General features: G+C 37.0%; 1 protein-coding gene across 1 annotated transcript in view; it reads left to right on the forward strand.

Annotated features, from left to right (window-relative positions):
- The first annotated feature begins 19,297 nt into the window (after positions 1–19,297).
- Positions 19,298–24,759, forward strand: part of LOC135199279 (gastrula zinc finger protein XlCGF17.1-like) — a 365,386-nt gene continuing 359,924 nt past the window's right edge. Inside the window, exon 1 of the mRNA XM_064227175.1 lies at positions 19,298–19,533. The gene's annotated coding sequence lies outside the window, so the exon portion shown is untranslated. The remainder of the gene's footprint in view (positions 19,534–24,759) is intronic.

Below are 24,759 nucleotides of genomic sequence, written 5' to 3' on the forward strand. Positions count from 1 at the left end.
AACAAAAACCACGTAAACATGTCATGCTCACGTATGCTGTTAAAACATTCACTGAGAATATTGAAATCATTCATTCCCTGAATTGACTTGGTCATGGGATATGTTATCCACAACTTGAAGAAAATGACACTGCACTACTTATGGAGAAACTGTCGTCTGGATATTCGGGACAAATGATCATGCCCAGTAATAATCCTTATCATCACCGCTGGAAAAATAGCTATGCTAAATGTTAAGTCAGACTTAATGAATACACTTAAAACTGGAGGAAATCATTAGGAAATCTGAAGGGAAAGGATAGATAGAAAATTACCCTCCTACAAAGAAATTCAGTGACCGTATGACGCAGTGTAAAACTAAAACATTCACACCAATGTGCATGAAACAAGAAGTAAAATATAAAGATAATGCAGTTATTTTGGAAGCCGATCGAGCTTTATTTAGTAAAATCGGCGTCACATCACAAGATTGGAATGTTAAAATGAAAGAGGTTCATATCATTCCTTAGGACCTCTTCCACGGCCTTTACCAACGCCCGAGGGGACTACTTCGTAAAACTAACAAAACTTCCCTTGGAAACTTCTTGCAAAGGGATGTGCTCGCAGCTGAATTTATTCCAGAGCTTTCTGCAACAATTATTGATGGTATGTGTCTTGTTCAAAAGATAAAAGGTAATCAAGCAACACTTGGGGAAACTGACAAGGATTTGTTTTCCATGATTCTAAATGAAGATGGAGGAAGTCAAAGAGTTGATGTTGTATTTGATATATATCAAGAACTATCAATCAAAAATAGTGAACGGCAAATGAAGGATCAGATTCTGGAATGATGGCCACACTAATTACTTTAGTAGACAGTGGAGAAAACTTTTGGGGCAAACAAGTAAGAAACCAAGACTCATTTCATTCTTGGTGAAAGAATCGGAAACAGCTATGTACTATACAGAAAAATTAAATGATAAATCAGAGATTTTAACCTGTGAGGAGACATGTTACAAAATTATCAACAGGTCTTGTTGAAAAGGATTGCTGCATCAGCTCCATTAATTTTGTATGACTAAACCGGATTTGACGATCCCCTTTGGCACTGAGAAATCCTTGATAAGGAAAATAGAGAAGACTATATCAAGCAGTAATGATAAGTTCAGTAGATACTGATGTGTTCATTTTATGCCCAGCATTTCAAAAACTTATCAACGTGCCGTTGTATCAAAAATGTGTATCTAAAAGTAGAATAAAACTTGTTGATATTGAGAAAGTAATAGCTCATCTTGGAGAAGATGTATGTGATGCTCTTATTGGACTACATCCTTTCACTGCTTGTGACACGGTCAGCGCATTTGCGGGAAGAGGACAAGTTATGGCACTGAAGAAGATGATTAGTGAAGGAGCATATAACACATTTTCCAAATAGAGATCAGAGTGGGATTTATCAGAATCATTAATGGCAGACTTGGAAAGGTTTATTTGCTTCTGTTACTCTATGAAAACAACAGTATTAACATCGATGAACTAAGGTACCGTGTGTTTTGTGCCAGAAAGGAAGAAGTAGAGTGTCATGTGTTGCCACCATGTTTAGACTGTTTGAAAAGGCATTCAGAGAGGGCTAATTATCAAGCTGCAGTATGGAAACGAAGCTTACAGCCAGATCCAGGTACACTAACTCCCACTGGAAGAGGTTGGAAACTGATTAAAATTTATGGAGAAGAGCGACTTGCTATTGACTGGATGGATTACTTGATTTACTTGTCTGCACTTGCCCCAAAAGTTTTAAGTTATCCAAGTACATTTGCTTTTTACAGACAGCAATTAAGTATAGCTTAGTTTTACCAGACCACTGAGCTGATTAACAGCTCTCCTAGGGCTGGCCCGAAGGATTAGGTATTTTTACGTGACTAGGAACCAATTGATTACCTAGCAAAGAGACCTACAGCTTATTGTGGGATCCGAACCACATTTTATCGAGAAATTAATTTCTATCACCAGAAATAAATTCCTCTGGTTCCGCATTGACCGCGCCGAGAATCGAACTTCGGACCACCGGATTAGTAGCCGAGCGCGAAATCAAGGAGAAAGTATCACTCATTGATGTCGCAATACCATGGGACACCAGAGTTGAAGAGAAAGAGAGGGAAAAAATGGATAAGTATCAAGATCTGAAAATAGAAATAAGAAGGATATGGGATATGCCAGTGGAAATCGTACCCATAATCATAGGAGCACTAGGCACGATCCCACGATCCCTGAAAAGGAATCTAGAAAAACTAGAGGCTGAAGTAGCTCCAGGACTCATGCAGAAGAGTGTGATCCCTAGAAACGGCGCACATAGTAAGAAAAGTGATGGACTCCCTAAGGAGCAGGATGCAAACCCGGAACCCCACACTATAAATACCACCCAGTTGAATTGGAGGACTGTGATAGAGCAAAAAAAAAAATAGTGAATAATAATAATAATAATAATAATAATAATAATAATAATAATAATAATAATAATAATAATAATAATAATAATAATAATAATAATAATAATAATAAAAGCATTGTCAAGACGAAAGATTTCGTAATATTTAGGAACTGACCACTGACACATTCATCTCTCGCCATTCCCCATTTTTGTAAACGGTCTGAGGTGCCTTACTACTTTTTCTGAAACAGGTGTCCAGCAGCATGAAGGTCCAGAGACTGGGGAGAACCGGCATCCAAAGAATGCTGGAAAATAACAAATCCTGGAACAACGCTTCTCTAGACCTTTTTGCAGCTTGGCAGAAAACTTGCCAATGGTGGGAATTTACTTAGACCCAGATGTTGTGGTGGAGAAGGTCATTGATCTGAATGACATCAGTTCTGCAGAAGACGAAGCAACACCAACAGCGCAGGTAGACTCTACCCCTCACGGTACTGTGGGTTTGTTGTGGATTGATGTCGAGTACAGGAGACTTGGGCTGGGAAGTCTCCTCGCAGAGTTGATGGGTTGACTCCAGATGTCTGAGGGGTTTTTTCCTCATGGCATTGTGGTCTACTATAATGATGCCTCTGCTAGAATGTTCGAGAAGCTGCCAGGCTGGAGGAAAACCCACTGTATCGACAGGATAGTCCCTGCTCAGTGAGGGATCCGTTTGTTAGTCCAGATCCATGGCGAGGTTGGGTCTTGTATTCAGTCATCATTTTCACACGAGAATCATGACTTGTTTTGATTTCAATCCTAACATTGTAGATGGTGGTTTTCGATGACTCATCAAAAAGAAAAGAAAACAATATAAGGTAATATAAGAAGTATTTACCCTGACTCTGTAAAATTACAAAAAAATGCCTGAAAAATAAAATAAACTCATTAAAATTAACTACAAAATTCTATGTTACCAAATAAATTGATATGACAGTGACCGAGAAATATTATATCACTTAGTAATTTCAATAGTTATAATATTCTCTACTGAACAATTAGCTTGTATTCTGCTTAATAAATTGTTATGACTGTGACAGTACAATACGATCTGGCTTTTTTTTTTTTAATATTAATCTTCCCTTCTGGATGTCTATTATATCTTGAAAACCGGGGACATTTATAAAGAATGACGGCAAGTTTCAGACTTTGAAGAGGAGTCACAAACACGTTGAGAGAGAGAGAGAGAGTAGAGAGAGAGTAGAGAGAGAGAGAGAGAGGAGAGAAGAATGAGATGAGAGAGAGAGAGAATGCCATCCGTCAAAGGGAGATTCAGGAAGAATAAGGAAGATTAACGGCCGAGGTTTATCGTTGCTTCTTCCCCTCGGGAACAGTGAGAAGGGAACAGGAACAAATTATCTTCCCTCATGAGTCTCAATGAGGCGTCACCAATCCGTTTGACTTGCTCACTTTTTCCATCAAAACAAATAAACCTTTATAACCCGGGAAGCAATTTGGGAGCCAACTTTTGGCAGAGGATCCTTCTTTTATTTTTTCTCATTTATTTTAGGTCAGTTGAAATTTTTTTAGTGGCATTTTTTTGTCATCTTTTTGGGATGTTAGATTTCAAGGGAATGTTTTCTAAAGTTTTTTCTATCATGTATGTGAGTCTGGATTTTTTTAATTTTTCTTTTTTTTATATGGGAACAAAAATGTCCAGATAATCCAATTAATGTCTCTCACCTCTCTTTCATCTACAATCTCTCTCTCTCTCTCTCTCTCTCTCTCTCTCTCTCTCTCTCTCTATCTCTCCTCTCTCTCTCTCTCTCTCTCTCTCTATGTCCAAATTAGGGAGAGCTGGTTCTATTTTATAACTCTCTCACGTTCTTTTCTTAAGTTTAATTATTCTTTGGAACTGAGTTTTTAGTATCTATATGGGGTGGGGGTTGGGTGGTCTATCTATAGTCAAATTATTTGCCATTCTTTATTTATTATTGTTCAACATTTTGTTCAGTTGGAATAAGGGTGGTTCCCAACAGACAGCCGCCCTCAAGAAAAGCCCTACCAAGAGGAAGCGATAATGCCATGTTCCAGCACCCTCAGGGGATTGACCTAAATATATCAGTGAAACAAAAATTTTACTTCTAATTGAGTAATTCGGATGAATGAAGGTTTACTAGAAATGTGTCAAAATCTCTGCTGTTGGGGGTTGCCAACATCTACACAAATTCTTCTATATTTGACTGGTCTGTTTCACATTTACTTCATATATTATGGGATTATGTGGAGTCAGAGTTAGATTTAATTTAAGCCCTGCCTGAGAGAGGAAAGCTCCCTTGTCGAAATTTGGTTGTTAGTTATCTTTCTTTCTTTCTTTCTTTCAGTCTCGAACTGAAACCCTTTACTGACGGAGTCAACAGACAACAATGATAAACCCAGGAGGACTCCAAGGGGAAAAATCAGCAAGCAGAGAGAAACAGGTTATGAGAAAAGGTGATATTGAAGTAAATAAGGTGGAATAGAAAATAAAAACGATGCACCTGATAATTAGGAAACATCAGCAGAATATTTGGAGATCACAAATTCCACAGCTGCAATAGACGAACTATTGTACTACGTTTTAGTTTTAGCCAAGATAAAAACAATGACAAAATTCGCCGAAGTTCCTTCGGAGCAATCGAGTTTTCCGTACATCGTACAATCAAGGCCAACCAAATTAGACCTATATTTCGGTGGTCTCGGTATAATGCTTTATGAGCCGCGGCCCATGAAACTTGAACTGCGGCCCTGTGTTGGCCTGGCCTATATCGTTGTCAGATGCACGATTATATCTAACTTTAACCTTAAATTTAAAAAAAAAAAATACTGACGCTAGAGAACTGCAGTTTGGTATACGTTTTATGATCAGCATACCAATTAGCAGCCTTCTGGCTTCGGTAAGTTTTAAGATCTGAGGGCGAACAGAAAAAAGTGAGGACGGACAACCTGAACCACAGTTTTCTTTTCAGAAAACTAACCAGCGAACTGAGCAGTATCAACACTGGTATTATAAACCAACACACTGCATGATATTGTATTCTGGCTTAAAAAATAATTATATTCTCCAGAACTCGAGAGAGAAAATAAAAGCTAAATATTTACTGAATATCTGACCTGTCCCTTTACCATGACAGCCCCTCAAAAGGATCCCACCATTATTACCGGGCTGTTGAAGAAAAGGTATGAAAATAATGGATTATTTCCTTGACTGGCTCAATGGAAGGAGAACTTGCTTTCATGGCAGAGAATAAAGATGCTTTATTCTCTGCCATGAGACCTCATTGCGTGACTCAGAGGGAAAAGAAGAGGAATGAAATGGAAGTGGAGAAGTAGTGAAGTGCATGAGAGCAAATCTTGGAGTAGCAAAGAAGTAGGAGGAAGATGGAAATAACAGAACCTCATCAAGGTTAAGATGAAAAGGGGGCAGAGTCATTCACAGCATCAAAGACTACTGGGGAGGGATGGACAAAGAGAGTTAAGTATAAATAATTACAGACTAAAAGATAAAGAAACCGATGCAGGAGAATAATTCAAGAGCTGGGAACTATGATCAGGTCATTCGGTGCTGAAAGGAAAATTCAGGTAAAAAGGTTTGAAAGGAGCAACAAGCGAAAAACCTCAAAGCAGTTACACTAGGAAGCAATTGTTAGGAGAGGGTAGAAAGTAAGATGGAAAAAAGAGAATATAAACGGAGGTACATTAAAAGGAATAAAGGGAGTTGCAGCAAGGGCCGAAGGGATGGTGCAAAGAACCTCAAGTATTGCCTGCAGGCTGAGCGAGGAAGCGAAGATTGCAGAAAACTTACGGGAAGAGAATAAGGTAAGTGTTGTCAAAATGTCAAAAAACGCTTTCAGTGGCGAAAGTAGTGCCCGCTAAGTTTATCATGCTCAGATGTGTAGTATCGTTTTCTTTGTCGATAACGTCTGTGGACGTTTTCTTCAGGAGAACATCCAGGTTTGGAGGGCAAACTTTACTATTACGGAAATTGTAGCAGTATAGCTGACTGCAACACGGTTAAATTATGGTAGAATTTTTAAGATGTAAAGTGTATTGGCATATGGATAGAAATAAAAGTTATTTAATGTGAGAAACAGTCAGGCTGTTAATATTTCAACAGACAGGAACACAATTTTTATTAGCCATAGGTTATGTCTTTTTAACTACACGATCTTCTTTTCTTTCTCCTGAAGGCAGCAGACAGAAAGGACGTTTCGCGAGCTGGAAAATTATGTTTCCCCAGAGGAGCTCGGGAATGGGCCATAATGCTACTATGGAGAAAGAGTTAGGAACTTAATTCTCTCGCCCAGATCGCGCGTTATCTGTTGGGGAATCTTGTGGGTACTTCATGAAGCTTGAATAATTTTCGTCTGTCGTGGATACAGTGGCCTTAGAGGTAGTGCATGCATGTATATATATATGATATAGATATATATATATATATATATATATATATATATATATGTATATTACACACATATATATGTGTGTGTATATATATATATATATATATATATATATATAATATATATATAATATATATATATATATATATATATATATATATATATATATATATATATATATATATATATATATATATATATATATATATATATATATATATATATATATATATATATATATATATATATATATTATATATATATATGTGTGTGTGTGTGTGTGTGTGAGAGTGTGTGTGTGGTATATATATATATATATATTATATATATATATATATATATATATATATATAGAATATATATATAGATATATATATATATATATCATATATATATATATATAATTATATTATATATATATATATATATATATAGAATATATATAATATATATCTATATATTTATATATATATAAGGTATATATTATATATATATATATTATATATTGACTGGTAAAAATGTTCTGCTACAACAGAATTCCACCTATTAAAAGGAGCCCATAAAAACACCAAAATGTAGAGAGAAAAATACTCTTCAAGTAGATGAATGAGAAAAGTTACAGAAAAGGTGGTATTTATACCAAGAGGTCCATCCACAGGTAAGCCAATTTAGGTCACTCCCACTGATAATATTCCTTTAATCTTCTTAACGTTGATTGAATGAAAACCTTGTCGATGATATCTGAATCTCATGCTCCTTTTCAGATGTTCATTACCTGCCTCTGTTTAATCAAGGTCGATTCCATCATTTGTCTCATGTACCAGTAGTTATTGCTATAAATTATACGTGACAAATTCCAGTTTATTCTATGGTTATGTTCATTTATATGGTTGAAAATAGCTGAGTTCTGTTGCCCATACCTAACTGACTGTTTATGTTGTATTAATCTCAGGGGAAGTGATTTTCCTGTAAATCCAATGTAAGATTGTTCACAGTCCAGGCATGGGATTTCGTAAACGCCTGTGTCCTTGGGGGATGTCTTTTGTTGGACATTAATCAGGGATTTGGCTAAGGTATTTGGGTAAGTAAATGCGAAAGGGTTAGGTTTTCCGAGAGTCTGGGTCACCGTCTTAATCCTGTCCAGGTGTGAAATTTTTATTTTATTGTTGGGTGTCTCTGGTCTTGTCTTGAGGGGGTCGGTAGAAAATTATGTTTGCTTTGTGGATTGCTTTCTCAATTATATGGTCAGGATACCTTAAAGACGAAAGTTGTTTACGAATTATTTCAAATTGTTTTCCAGGAAATCTGGGGAACAAATTCGTAAGGCTCTTAAGAATAGATTGCTGGCTACACCTATCTTGCTAGGAATGTCATGATAGCTGAAGTAGTGAATGTATGAAAGTGAGAGCGTTGGTTTTCTGTATATGGTAAATTTGTTTTCTTGTCATGTCTCTGATTATTAAAACATCAAGAAAAGGAATTTTGTTGTCTGTTTCCCATTCAACTTTAAATTTGATGCTGGGCACTAATGCGTTTAATTTTGAAAGGAATTCATTAAAATTCCCGCATCTATTGTCCCAAAATGTTAGAATATCATCTACATATGTCATCCACAGCATGTTTTTGGGTTTATTGCATTTATTACTGTAGTTTCAAAGTATTCCATGTACAGATTGGCTAAAACAGGACTTAAAGGACTACCCATACTACACCCAAATTTTTCCTTATAGAATGATTCCCTGAATGAAAATGCGTTATTAGATACACATAATTCAACTAACTTTAATATTTTGTCCAGCGCCAATGGGAAATTATCTGGATGAGGGGATAGTTTTTCCCTCAAAAAGTGAAGAACGTCCTGTACTGGTACTTTTGTGAATAGGGAATCTACGCCAAGTCTTAAAAGTTCTATGTTGTGAAGTGGTATATGTGCTTCTCTAAATTTGTGACAAAAATCTTCCGAATGTTTAATGTGACTGGGAGAAAAAGTGCCTAAAAAAGGGGAAAGGAGGCCAGCTAACCATTTAGAAATTTTGTAATTGAAAGCTCCAGCACATGAAACGATGGGTCTGAATGGAAGACAGTCTTTGTGAGTTTTGGGAATGCCATAAAAGTAGGGTAGTTTAGGATTAATCACTTTAAATTTCTCTAATAAATGCTCTTTTTGTCACGGCCAATTAATCTTACTTTCTGAAAAAATTCTGTGGGGACGTTTTGGAGGGGATTTTTCATCAGTTTGTCGTAAGTGTTTGTGTCGCTAAGGACTTGGTTGATTTTGTTGAGATTAATACAACATAAAGGCTCACTTAGGTATGGACAGCAGTACTCAGCTCCTTTTAATATATATATATATATATATATTATATATATATATATATATATATATATATATATATATATATATATATATTAAAACCTCCAGAGGGTGTCCATGATACAAGATGTAAAAATGACAATTTATTCTAGGAAACGTTTCGCACATGAAATTCTCTGTGCATTATCAGCCTGTGAAAGAACATAAAGACACATTTGTGAATAAAATACAATGGAAGTGCAAAAAACAAGAATTCACATTTATTAAAAATAGTCTTAAAATTACATAAGAGAACAAAGCAAAAAAACCAGGTTAAAAGAGACTGCTTAGACACCAACCGTTCATTGTGAGGAGAAAAGATGGAATGAACTTAGACAAGTTAAAATTAACGGCTTCAACTATGCCAGGTATACAGAGTTGCTGAGGACGTATCACTGTTGAGGGAGGGAACAAGCCTCTTGATATATAAAGACACAAGGGTGGTTAAATGGTCAGGATGTTGGACATGGTCTATTATGGAAAACTGTTCTTTTTGTACTTCAATTTTGCAATTAAAAGGCATGATTTCTGATGTTGGGAAAATTCAGTTGTATCATGGAACATCCCCTGGCACTGAAAGAAGAGGTGCAATCAGTGCTAAACAAGGAAGCTCTGGAATTCATACGAGATCCGTCACCAGGGTTCCACAGCCGAGTCTTCCTTGGAGAAGGCTGCAGGGTGCTGGAGACCAGTGATAGATCTCTCTCCTTTGAACCGATTTGTTTGCCAGACTCGGTTCATGATGGAGACAACACGTTTAGTGCTCACCTTGATCAGGGAGAACGACTTCATGCTTTCCGTGGATGTGAAGGATGCGTATTTTCATATCCCATCCATCAATCCTTCAGGAAGTACCTTCGCCTTATTCTCGAGGGGACAGTGTTCCAATTCAGGGAACTTTGTTTCAGACTCTCAACTGCCCCTCATGGTTTCACAAGAGTGTTCACCTTCATATCAGCTTGAACCCATTCAGTCGGGATACATCTGTTGAGATATCTCGACGACTGGCCAGTCCTGGCGAACTCACTCTTACAGTTGCTACAGGAGAGGGATCAGCTTCTCGATTTTTGTCACGATCTTGTGATCATGATACATTTTGAGAAGTCAGATCTCGTTCCCAAGCAGAGGATAAAGTATCTGGGCACGCTGATCGATACGGCAGCAGCACAAGTCTTCCCTGCAGGCTCAAGGATCAGCAAGTTCAGGAACGCACCTCAACTGTTTCTGTTCCATCAGGAGCAGCCAGATCAGCTTTGGCAAGTTATGATTGGTCACCTGTCATCACTGGGGTCTCTTCAATAGAGACTAGAGGAGTGTTGGTCACAGGCTCGAGATCCTGAATCTTCCACATTCCTCTAATGGAGGAGGTGAGGAATGATTTAGCCTGGCAGCTAGAGGACAGCAAACTCTTAATAGGAGTGGAGTTGCACACTCACCCTCTGGACATGCTTCTGCTCTCAGATGCATCAAACGAAGGTAAGGGCGCACACCTGGAGGAGTTGCTGCCTGCAGTAGTTTTGGATCAACACAACAGACACCTTCACATCAACATTCTGGAACTAAAGCCCTCCAAGAGTTTCAGGATCGAGTGATGGGACACTGGGGTGTTGATGAACAACAACACCACACTAGTGTCATATGTCAACAAGCAGTGGGGACTAGTGTCCCTCCTGCTGCATCAGCTGACAGTGCAGGTGCACGAGTGGGCTACAGCACACTCGGTAGAGCTGTTGACCAGATACATACCGGGGAAGAGGAATGTAGCGGCAGACAAGCTCAGCCACCAGAATCAGGTGGTAGGGACAGAGTGGTCCCTCCACACTGACTTGGCTGAAGGTTGTTCGACCCATGAGGGCATCCAGGTGTAGACTTGTTCACCACAGCAGGAAACTTCTAGTTTTCTTCTCCGTAGTGCCAGACACATGGGCAACTGCAGAGGATACGTTCCAGGTTTTGTAGTGTAGACTCAGAATCCCTCGGTCCCTGATGACAGATTTGAGTCCTTTACTATCCCCTCCCTAGAGGACTTTAGTGGTAATGAGGCGGAAGAGATGCTGCTTTGACCCGTTAGAGTGTTACGACGCTATCTGAAGAGAACTCGCCACCTCTGGCCTGGATGTCAAAACTTTTTTGTTAGCATGGGGGTGACCAAGAAAGAAGTGTCCAAGAACACTATTTCTTTTTGGCTTCATGAGGTGATCAGGAAAGCGTACTCCTCCGAAGGGAGAGACGATTCTGGTACCTTTTTCCCTTCAGGATATAGCCCATAGGTCCTTGAATACCTTTTCCTTGGGACTCGTGGTGGCTGCTCAACAAGTTGTGTAGCTTACCCAGCTCCTCTAACTGGACAAGGTTGCATCTCGCCTTTTGTAACTGTTTGAATGTAGGTGTGAATGAGAGGGTGACAGGCATCTCTTCCTTCTATTCATACAGTAGTACCTCGAGATATGAAAGGCTCAACTTACGAAAAATCCAAGTTACGAAAGCCAATACGAAAAATTTTACTGCTCTACATACGAAAAGTTTTCAAGATACGAAAGGTTGTTGCTATAGAGTCCCGAGATTTGCCCGGACCACCGAGAACAATTTTAAAACTCCCGCGCCGCCAACTGAGTAAACTCGCCACCATCCTCCCGCTCTCCCATTGGTTCCTGATGCTAGTCACCCCATAAGGTCCTGCTCTCCTATTGGTCAGCATCTACCCCTTGTGCTTTAAGTATTCTATTGGTAAAAGGTTGCTGTAAATTGAAAAACTTAGTATTCATGCAATACATTTAATAAAAAAAAGAACATTAGATAAAGATAGAATAAAGAATAGAAATGAATGGTTATTATACTGTTTGGTAGTTTCAGTAGTTGAAGAGAGATAATGAAAATTTATGGCTTACTATGTAAAAGTGATTGCTTGGCGATCGTTTGATACTCGTAAGTGCTGGATGTAAACAGACGTTTGGAAGCTTTTTTTGTTTGTTTATTATAGTTAATGGTTACTTAATAATTATTTGAAATGAGTACATGCAATACATTTAATTAAAAAAAATGTGAATTAGATATCATAAAATATAAAATAAATCAGACTGCCGACAAATACGCATTTTTTAGAATTCTTCTTCTGTTTTATTATTACGTTACGTATACGTATTGCGTATGTTTCATTATAGCTGTCAGTAACTCGGTATCTCCGTTAGGTAACGATAGAATAAAGAATAGAAATGAATGGTTATTATACTGTTTGGTGGTTTCATTAGTTGAAGAGAGATACTAATGACAATTTATGGCTTACTGTGTGCTAGGAAAAATGATTGCTTGGCGCTCGTTCCATACTCGTAAGACGGGTAAGAGCTGAGAATGTAAACAATCGATTGGAAGGTTTGTTTTTTGTTTGTTTGTGTATTATAGTTAATGATTAATTAATAATTATTTGAAATGAGTACATACTGATTATTTATACATTTTATAGGCATATTCTAAGCTTTTAGCTCTTAGGTTTAGATGTCAGAATCATAGACTAGGCTACAGTAGCAACCGCTAACATAGGCTAGGCTTATTGCTAAGGGACATATGCTAAAGTCCTAATATATGCAGTAAAAATGGGGTTGAACATTACATGCAGTTGAATATTACTCAAGTATGTACAGTATTTTGCCTTTTTGGAGTCATATTTCTTCCGTTGTAACCCTAGAACATGTGTTTTAGGCCTGGAAATATAATTTACTGGGGTGTTTTTGGAGGGCTTGGAACGGATTAGCCATTTTACATGTAAAATGTGTTCCAAGATACGAAAAACTCTTGATACGAAGGCCGTCTCGGAGCGGATTAATTTCGTATCTCGAGGTACCACTGTACTTCTCTCTCCCTGTGGGAAACAGTTTGTAAATGCATCGGCATATGTGTGAAGCTCCACTAGATTGGCAACGATGAGTCATTTTGCCGTCGTCTGTAATTTTTCTGGGTTAATTTGGTTGCAAAAAAGGGATAATAGACATGAATTAAATAAACATTTTGAAGTAAAAAAGTAAAGTTAAACTAAATAATGAGTAAAGTAAACAATTAAAGGAATAAAGCTTTGCACCTCATAAACCGTGTACTCGTGTGCAGCCCGTGACTGTTTGTGGAGTGAGCGCTTAGGAATCAGGAACAGCAACGTAGTTCAAGTCCAATTTGGAGTGAATTAAGACCAAAACATGTGTAATTACAATCAAATAAGCACTGTAGAGTTTCAGTTGTGATGGCAGTAAGGATAAAAACCACCGATTACAAGATAAAAATGAATTTCAGTTTAAACCATGACCCCAGGAATAAGAGGTTTCATACTTTCACTAATATAGGCAACAAAATGTTGTTTTATTGTGCTACTGATTACAGCTGCAATCTTGAGTAAGATCAATAAACGTTACATATATAAGCTAACATTGTTCAAATGAGTGCTGGGGCTGAGAAAGATGGTGGATTGTCTGTGGTTACGAACGGCAAGTCACACGGCTGCCGCCATATTGGATTTCAAAACTGCCTTGAAAACATATTTTACGAAGAGCTCACATGCTTATTTCAGTTCGTATGGCGCTTTCATATATCACATTATGTTGACGAAACTTCAATCTTTTGGATGGTATGCTTAAAGTTGTAATTGTATTCTTGTTTCACCAATTAAATATCGAGTGAATAAGGCTGAGCCACGCGATGACGATGGATCCACTGCAGTGTTTCCCCCCTATATATATAGATAGACAGATAGATGGATAGATAGATAGATAGAAAGCCATATCTACAGAAGTATCAATTGAGCAAAGAAAATAAAAAGTGTTTAAGTCACAACCAGAGCCTTCCTTTGCACTGGAGAAGAAGTGTCAGCCCTGAATTAATTCCTTTATTCTGTTCATTATTCTCGCGTCATATGTCTGTAGTACTACTCTTCTGTTGTCTTCATCTTTTATTGTGAAAAGAGTGATGGATGTCCAAATCGTAGGCTTAAAGATACTTTAAAAGAAAAGAAAGCACAGAATGGAGGAAAAATTTAAAAATAGCACAAAGAAGGAAGAATAAAACACAGAACGAAGGAGAAATATAAAAAAGAAAGCATAGAACGGAGAATGAATAAAAAAAAAGATAGCACAGAACGAAGGAGAAAGAGAACGAGCAGGGGAGGGGGCGAATCTTAGCCATTAGGTACCGTTACAACTACAAAAAATTGTAAAAAATCAACCTCTAGCAAATGAGCTAAAGTAAAGCCAGTTATGATCAAACTGTTCTTACAATGCACCAATCCTCAAAAGGAACTGGCTGAATGTTTAACGGCATAGGCTAATGAAAAACAGGAAAACACGGACAAGCTGGTTTGGGTAAAAAAACAACACTTACACCCAAGAAACAACACACCACAGTCAGAGATCTTAGGCCAATTGCATTAACAACTGTATCATATGAAATTTTCATGAAATCCTGAAAACCAAAATAGATACGCATATTAGAAATATAGGGAAAACAAATGAACTGCAATCAGGCTTTAACAAACAAAGAAGAAGAATTGCATACAAGAAATTTCTGGTATCAATAGATTTCCAAAAAGCATTTGACTGTTAATAGAAAAAAGCTCATAGAGGCACTGATAGCTCATATAATTTTATTTGCAGATCTGCTGAGGGGGAGGTTGAAAATAGGGAAGAGTGTATGAAAGAATTATGGTACTGCAGAGAGAAAAAACTTCAACATAAACAAAGGAGGAATAAAAAAAAAGCAGGGGAGCCGTCTCAAAAAATTCCACCTTCCACTACTACTACATCGGCCGGAGTACTTATCGTCATTTCTATAGTACCAGACATGACTGCTAAAGAAAGAAGAAAAGATAGCATACTAAGATCTGAATTAAAGAAAAACCAGGAAAACAAAGAGAAAGGATGGTTCATAAGTAAGGGAGAGCTGAAGAGAAGGGAAAACTTTCAGACGACTAGAATGCTCTAAAAAGGAAGTCCAGGGAAATATAGATAGAAACAATAGAATTGTGTGAAGTGTAAATGAGTTAGAGGTAGGAAAATATAAAATAGATAGAACTGTAAATAATTTAGAGATAGGGAGTAATAATATTTTTAGGAGTGTAAATAATTTGAGTTAGGAGAAAACAGAATATCTAGTAGTAATGTTAAGAACTCTGAGGTAGGAAGTAGAAGAAGGGAAATTAGTTTAGGGCAGGCAGGTGAAGGAAGTAACTTTAGTAACAATTATAGAGTATTAGGCCTAGAAGAAAATAGTTGTTCGCGAATGATAGATAAATGGTTAGATGGTAGCAGCACTTTTGTCAATAGAGAAAGTGAAAAGATAGTGAGCAAGACAGAAGATACATCAAGAAATCTTGAAATAAAGCTCATAAACACCCAAGGACTGAATAAAGCAAAACTAATCGAGCTAGTGGACATAACAAAAGAAAACACAATTATGTGCATCACAGAAACACACCTTAAACAGCAAAAATTACTATTCCCAATAAGCACCAGAGTGGTAGACTCAATGAGAGATGAAGACGACACCAAAGGAGGAGGTTTACTAATAATGTATAGAACCAAAGGAGAGATCCAGATGGAAAAAGAAAAGTCAGAACACAAAGACATTCTAATAGTAGAGGGTAATTATAGAACAGCAATATTTAAACTAATACTAGTCTACATGTCAACCAGTGATAAAGAAAGAAATAAACGAATAATAAGCGCCTTACATGTAGCAATAGAGAAGGCCACAGACCTGCCTGTGATTGCCCATGGCGATTTCAATGGGCATTTAGGTTTCATGGGGACACAAGAACTTGACCAAAATGGAAAATACGTTATGGACCTAATGGAAAAATACGACCTAACGCTATTAAATGGAGATCCCAGCTGCAAAGGAGAGATAACCTGGAGTAGAGGAGATCAGAACAGCACTATAGACTTTGCCCTAGTCAACCAAAATATGTATAAAAACTATTAATGTGTGGAGATAGATGAGGGAAAATGTGAATATGACCTATCAGACCATCACCTCATAAAGGTCCAATTCAGAATGAACACTAAAGTAAGGAAAACATTCAGAAATGAAACACAAGAAATCAAATATTTGAAAGTTACAGAAGAGTTTACCAGGAAATACCTTGAATATATAGAGTATAAAGTAAGCCAACAAGACAGAAAAGGAGATCTAACCCAGTTGGAAGAAACAATGAGGGAAGCAAAAGCAAATAACCTAGAGAAGATAATGAAAAGAAGGTTAAAGACAGGAAAGCAAGAAGAACTAGAATCAGTATGGGTCACCAAAGAAATAAAGAAAGAGATAAACCAAAGAAGGATATATAACAAATTAAAAAGGAAAGCCACAAGAATAGAAGGAAAGAGACACTATGAAAGAAGTATAGCTTGAACAAAAACAAAAAGTACAGATAATAAAAAAGAAAGCATATGAAGAATATGAAGAAAAGGTTAGAAATGAAATAATGAATGATAAAAACAGACACAGGAAAATCTGGGAATATATAGACATGCTGAGAGGAAATACCACATCAGAAAAAGAATGGATAAGAATATTCGACGAAAATAAGCAAGAGATGGATGATGAAACCCTAGGGAAAGAGCTAGTAAAATTCTGGGAAACAATATACCAAAAAGAAGAAAACAAAATAGGAGGGATATGGAATGAAAGCAAGAAAGAACAGTACAAACATGACATGGAAGAAATAGTGAAAAGATTAGGATAGCAGATGAAATGTCATATATCTTTAAGGGAACACATGCATGGAGTAGTATATGATCTAACAGAGACAGAGATTAGACCCATGGAAGAAATCAACATAACAGAAGATGTAAAAAACCAGCCTGAGAAAATATAGGCAAATAAAGCACCAGGGCCAGACGGAATGAAGCCAGTTCTGTTCAAACTACTCTTACAAAGTACCAACCTTAAAAAAGAATTGGCAGAATGTTTAAACAGCATACTGAAGAGCAGGAAAACGCAGAGAAGCTGGTTTAAGTAAAAAAAAAAAAAAAAAAAAAACACTTGCGCCTAAGAAACAAAACACCACAGTCAAAGATCTTAGGCCAATTGCTTTAACAAATGCATCATACAAAATTTTCATGGGGATCCTGAAAACCAAAATAGAAAAGCATATTAGAAATATAGGAAAAATGAATGAACTGCAATCAGGCTTTACCGCACAAAGGAGGGGAATCGATAATTTATATATTTTACAATACTGCATACAAGAAACATAGAGAAGAAAGGACCCATTATTTGTAGTATCAATAGACTTCCAAAAAGCATTTGGCTCAGTTAATAGAAAAAAGCTCATTGAGGTCATGATGACATATAGGCTGCATGCAGAAGTAATAAATACAGTTGCAAAGATATATACAAATGATGTAACAAGCCTATGCCTTAATAATATAGAACAAAAAGAGCTAAATGTAACTAGTGGAATAAGACAGGGATGCAATGGTTCAACCATATTCTTTCTACTAATAACGTACCTGATAATAGAAAATACAACAGAAGGTTTTAGAAATGAAGTAATGAGGATAGTGGCACTATTATATGCAGACGATGGATTAATACTAGGACACACTCTAGAAGAAATAACAAAGGCAATAAAAACCCTTATGGAAATAGCAAGTGAATGTGGCCTAAACATAAACAAGGACAAGAGTAACATACTAATATACAACGACTGGTATAGTATTGATGATGTGGAAAATATGGACCACATAGAAGAAATAAAAATAGTTAAGCATATCAAATACCTAGGAGTGATAATCAACAACATGAAAGACTGCTTCAGAGAACAGATAAAAAGGGCCCAGATTAAAGCAAAGCAGATGGCAAATATGGCTAATGCAGTCATCAATAAAAGCTGTAGCAAGAAAATTTTAAAAGAATTTCAGAAGATAGACAATCAAGTATATAGAGCAATTTTGAAAGCGCCAAGTTACACAGCAAGTTGTGCATTTAGATCTGAAATAGGGGCCTCTTCCAGCCACTCAAGAGATATCAAGAATAAACTATTCTACCTGAAACATACACTGAAGAATGGTGGAAATAGGCTCCTATATGAGACAACCATGGATCAGTATGGAAAAAAAAACTTGGATAATGCAAGTTAAAGAATATATGAAAGAACTAAACATAAACTTAAGTAAAATTGAAGCAGTTAAAGACAAACAGTTAGGAGAAATAATAAACAATTGGGAAAGAACAGCGTGACAGAAAGAAAGGAATGAAAAGTCAACGTTAAGAATCTAAAGAAAATATAAAGAAAACATAAGAGAAGAAATCTGATATGACAACACTGAAAAACAATGCTGATCAGTAGGGCCAGACTAGGTATACTAGGATTAAATTATGGAAATAGGATAAAAGGAGAAGATACAAAATGTTTGTGCAGTGAGGAACAAAACGAAAATTCAGAACATTTCTTACTTTACTGCCCAGCATACAATGAGATTAGAAATAGATATAGTAGTTTTATGCAGCAACCATATCAAGAAAATAAAGAGGAATTAGTAGCAAATATACTCTTATTAGTAGATCTACTGAAGGAGGAAGTGGAGAATAGGAAAGATTTTATAAAAGAAATGTGGTATTTCAGAGAGAAGAAACTCAAAGAAACACAAACAAAGGAGGAATAAAACAAGCAATGGAACCGTTTCAAAGGCATATCCAACCTACTACTACTACTACTACTACTACTACTACTACTACTACTACTACTACTACTACTACTACTACTACTACTACTATCCTAATTATCTCTTAATAGGATAAATTATCTATATTTTTCATTCTCTTCAAGATTATATCTAACGTTCCCCTATTCATCTATTAGGTTCGAATCAAAACACCAAATTCAAACCGGAACCACGAATTAGAAGTTCTTAGGAGACGACGCCCAAAACGTAAACAAACCGCTATTACCTGAATCTATTATTTGCCTTAATAATTACCATTAAATTATCCAGTTAATAGTAATTAAACTGCATTTTCAATTACTTCCTCACTGATTATTTACAATTGTCCACCAATTGACTCAGAATGAATAAAAACAACCGAAACCACTTCTAAACCAGAACCACAAACATCAACAATGTCAAATAGAAGACGCCCAAGATGTCAACAATAAACAAAAAGACGCCATTGCTTATCTTCTAATGAAACGTCTTTGATCTATAATAATAATTGCCGTCATCGCGACCGAGAGAATGCATAATTAATCGTAATAATTGATAAATTATCAGTATAACTGATAATTTCTGTAAAAATGTGTGCCTGAAAAGACCGTGAGAGTCAGGAATGAAGATCGCTGGTGGTGTCGTAGGCTGAGCACTCAATCCATCAATTCTTTCGGTGAGTTATAGATGTTTATAGGTTGTATCCTTAACTTCTAGAATTATGTATGTTAGTACTCCAAGGTTAGACCATAGCCTTCTAGTACTTGGGTCCGGGGTCTAACCCCGAAGACTGTAACATGAAATAGAGTTTACTACCTACCTAGGGGTAAGGATCATCACAGCAGGCCAAAGCAGGCCACCTACCATCAATGCAAGCCACCCTACGAAAAAAAGGTACATTATAACGCGTCCTGACACCCGAGATGGGCATCAGTCGCGACTTGTTGTTGGTGAGAAACGGAGCTAAAGACCTCTACTCTCCTTTCGAAGTAAGTATTTTCTCCAAAGTTAGAAATTAAGGCCAAATTTTAAGATTTAAACAGAGGGTACTGAAAACGGTCTCAAACGTAGTGCAAATCTCACCAAAACGCGTTCAACATTTTTACTTACAAATTGAGGGATTTAGAAGAATGACCCCCATCTCGATGTTTACGGAGTAGCTTGTGTCAATAAACTAACCATTTCCTGTGATAAATCCGCACACCACTTGTACCCACAGACGCTGGAGCACTTTTATCACAACAATCGAAACACGATCTCATCAACAACAAGCCAGGCCAATTGTAAACAGCGTTGTTGGGGGGTATAAGATGACGAGAAGCGTTTGCTCTTGGCTCAATTTTTAAATAAGCTAGTAAAACATCAATATTTTACATATTTATGATGATTAATTTGAAAATATTCGTTATTGAAAAAGTAACTCGACTCTGACTCAAATTTAAGTAATTATTTTTCTGAATTAGAACGTTCTTTCAAGTTCTGTATTATGACGTCACGACATCTTGACTTTCGTACTATTGTAAATAATTGCTATACTCAACTGTCATTGCAGAACAGTTTACCAGTTATTCATGCAGATTGTTATCAGCTATACATGTAATTGTTATAATCGTAATGCGCATATATATCTTTATTATTTACTTTTTGGATATATGAAGATGTTTTACTGCTGGATTATCGCCGTAGTGTGACGCAATCGTTTTCGGGTCCATGGGACTCTGTCTGTTTTCGCACCATAAGAAATTATGGGGTCCGAATTTGCAATGACCAGAAAGTCGTTACAAAGAGGAAAGTTAGCATGAGGGGCATATGTTTTGGACTGACAGAAAAAATACAAATTTATTCAATAGCTTAGCTTTAAAAAAATACTTGGTTATAAAAACTTGATTGACAACTAAGCAGCATGTCTACTATGGGTTTCAGAGACAGTGCAAGCACGTTTTTGGGCAATACCTATTTCTGTAACGAACACTCTTAACAGAACGAGATTTTGCTATATGCATTACACCCAGTGCCTTAATTTATAAGGGTATCGTGAATCACTAATCGTAAAGAAAACTAACGACACTTGTCCTTGTACCAAGAGACAAAAACTCCATTATGCAGAAATGGATACGAAACAGCGTATAAAGCTCCACCTACCTCTAACCCCAACCCCCCCCCCCCCTCCACCGCCATCCCTTTTCTTCTTCGTTCCTCCGCCTCTCTCTCTCTCTCTGTTGCCATTCGGTATGTGACCCTCCAAACTGGGTATAACTACACACAAAAACGTTGAAATTGGTGAAATTAGGCTATGTATGGAAGTGTATATACATAATATTAAAGCAATTTTTATCATTATTGCATTACTATGACAACTAGAATTCATGGAAACAGTTTATAACCTGTTAAGCGTCACCCACGTAATAATACGTTTACCGCGATCTACTCGGTAGCGCCTTCAACGGGATATTACGTTCAAGACTTTAACTGTGCTTGTCAAGCCGTCAGCCCCGTAATAATCGTTACTCGTATAGAAAGTGTAGGAACATCATTTGGTAACACTCTCAGCACATGGGAAACTTATTTCCAGCCTGGCAACTCTTTCCTGGTGGTCGCTTATGCTAGAAACTGCCTGTCCCTGTTGGTTTTCTTTCAATACGCTTCGGGGGTTTATCGAGACAAATTGGATTTCGCGTCCTTTTTTCACAATGAATGTCCAAAGAGGAGGGCATATTTCTTCAGGTGAGATCAATCAAATACTAGATGAGGAGTATGATATTGATAACCTATTTGATGATGAGAGCTCTAGTTCTGAATCCTCCAGTGATGATACCAACTTTTCTTCCAATTGCGGGAGTGAAGATGACTTTTCTTTCGCCGAGTGACTGGACTCCGAGAGAGAGAGAGAGAGAGAGAGAGAGTAATTTTCCTACAGTTAATTACAGTATGAATAACAAGCATAAAAATCAATATTAACTTTGAAAAACTATCATCAGTGCTATGATCGCTGATTACAAAAAAAGCCGGGTGAACGGTAAAACGTTTAGCAAGCGAGGCTCCCAATTCAGGGGCGGTACGCTTAACAGGATAATAATGGAACGGCGTATGTGTGAAGCCTCCACTAATGTGGCAACGATGTTTTTGCCATTCTTAGCATGCAAACATTAAAGGTTACATTTATTTCTCTGGCATTACGATTACTTAAAGGAGAATCAAAATACTAATAAAGACTTGAAATCAATGAAAAGTGCTAGCAAAACAAAAAAGCAAAAAAAAAAAAACGTATTCGTTCCTCTATGGTTTTCGGCAGCCAGATGTACGAAAACGTTAGAAAACATTGTTTGATTTTATCTACTTTAGAAATATCTGTAATTTTTCGGGGTAATTTGGTTGCACAAAAGGGATAATATACATGAATTAAATCAAAATTTTTGTTAAATAACAAAGTAAATTTAAACTAAATAACGAGTAAAGTAACAGTTTTAGGGAATAAAACTTTGCAGTTTCGTCGTCTGCGTCGTCTTGTCGTCGTCTGCTGTTTGTAATTGTGTTTATGGCGCGCGCGCTTAGAAACCAGGAACAGCAACGGGTTTAAAGCAATGTGGAGTGAACTGAGACCAAAATGTGTATATAACAATCAAATAAGCACTGTGGAGTTTCAGTTGTGATGGCAGTAAGGATACCAAAACCGCGATTACAAGGTAAGAATGAATTCAGTTCCAACCATAACCCCGGGAATAACAAGTTTCATACTTTCACTAATATAGGCAACAAAATGTTGTTTTATTGTGCTGATTACAACTGCAATCTTGAGTAAGATCAATAAACGTTACATACATACGCTAACATTGTTCAAATGAGTGCTGGGAAGGCTGGGGAAAGATGGTGGCCGTCACTGATGAGAACCGTCCATGAAAAACGTAGCCGCCATATTGGATTTCAAAACTGCCTTGAAAACATATTTTACGAAGAGCTCACATGCTTATTTTAGTTCGTATGGGGCTTTCATATATCACAATATGTTGACGAAACTTCAGTCTTTTAAATGGTATGCTTAGAGTTGCAATTGTATTCATGTTTCACCAATTAAATATCGAGTGAATAAGACCCGTCTACCGTGATGAGGGTTGGCCTGTTGTGATGTTTCCCCCTACCTGTATTTTATGATGATATCTCAATGATATACTCAAAGGCTACTGGTAGGTTTAGGCTATAAGTTTCTGTAGGATCTCATTACTGTATCCTGTATCTTGGCCTAATTTTTTCCTAAGACTGTCTGGTTCAATGATACTGTATGATTTTTTAATGATTTCACGAAAGGTTTGGGTACAGCAATTTGATCTATAACCCTGTAGCCTAGGTTAGGCTATAGCCCTATGTCTTAGGTTATTTTCTCAGTTGATCAAAAGATGAGAGTAGAGGAGGATTTATGCTACAAAGTAACTGGTGCAAATGATGTCATTTCTTTTTACATGTATTTCCTACTGTCAATGGGGTTAGGTTCCAAAAAATCTGATCGTTTGTTAGAACAATTATATCTCGAATGTAGCCTAGCCTACACTGGGGTAATCAGAACCATCCATAAATAGGGTAAACAACCGCGGACGATCCATTGTCATCACGCTGGCCAGGCCTTATTCACTCAGTATTTAATTGGGGAAACAAGAATACAATTACAACTTTAAGCATACCATTCAAAAGATTGAAGTTTCATCAACATAATGTGATATATGAAAGCCCCATACGAACTAAAATAAGCATGTGAGCTTTTCATAAAATATGTTTTCAAGGCAGTTTTGAAATCCAATATGGCAGTAATCGTGTGGCTGGCCGGTCTAACCACAGACAATCCACCATCTTTCCCAGCCTTCCCAGCACTCATTTGAACAATGTTAGCGTATATATGTAACGTTTATTGATCTTACTCAAGATTGCAGTTGTAATCACCACAATAAAACAACATTTTGTTGCCTATATTAAGTGAAAGTATGAAACTTTTTATTCCCGGGGTCATGGTTTGAACTCAATTCATTTTTACCTTGTAATCGGTGGTTTTATCCTTACTGCTATCACAACTGAAACTCCGCAGTGCTTATTTAATTGTAATTACGTATACACATTTTGGTCTTAATTCACTCCACATTGCACTTGAACCACGTTGCTGTTCCTGGTTCCTAAGCGCTCACTCTGCAAACACAGTTACGAGCAGCAGACGACTACATGTTTATGAGGTGCAAAGCTTCCCTTAATTGTTTACTTTATTCATTATTTGGTTTAACTTTACTTCAAAATGTTTATTTAATTCATGTCTATTATCCCTTTTTTGCAACCAAGTTAACACCCGAAAAATTACAGATATTTCTGAAGTACGAGTAGACAACGGCAAAATGACTCATCTTTCCCAATGTAGTGGAGCTTCACACATACACCGGTGCATTTACAAACTGTTTCCATGAATTCTAGTTGTCATAGTAATGCAGTAATGATAAAATTGCCGTAATATGTATATACGTATACTACAAATAGATACGCGAATTTCACTTATTTCCCCGGTTATGTGTAAGTCTTATACCCAGTCTGGAGAGTAAACACATACCAATTGACAACACTGATAAACAATTGAAGAGCGCAAAATGCTGCGAAACGCCGCAAAGAATGCTGTAGTCCCCTTGAATAAGTATGAATAAGTACTGGTAAGAGGTCGGGGTTAGGATTGTTGTGATGAAAGTGCCCCAGCGTCTATGGTAATTACAAGGTGGAGGTGTGTGCGGATTTAGCACAGGAAATGGGAAGTTTGTTGACACAAGCGACTCCGCAAACATCGAGATGGCGTCAATCTTCGAAATATTTGGAGTTGTAAGTAAAAACTTCAAAAGCGTTTTGGGGTTGAGGGCACTGCATTGGCCACCCTTTTCATTAC

Source organism: Macrobrachium nipponense, chromosome 25, assembly GCF_015104395.2.
Source record: "Macrobrachium nipponense isolate FS-2020 chromosome 25, ASM1510439v2, whole genome shotgun sequence".
In the NCBI taxonomy this organism is placed as follows: Eukaryota; Metazoa; Arthropoda; class Malacostraca; order Decapoda; family Palaemonidae; genus Macrobrachium; species Macrobrachium nipponense.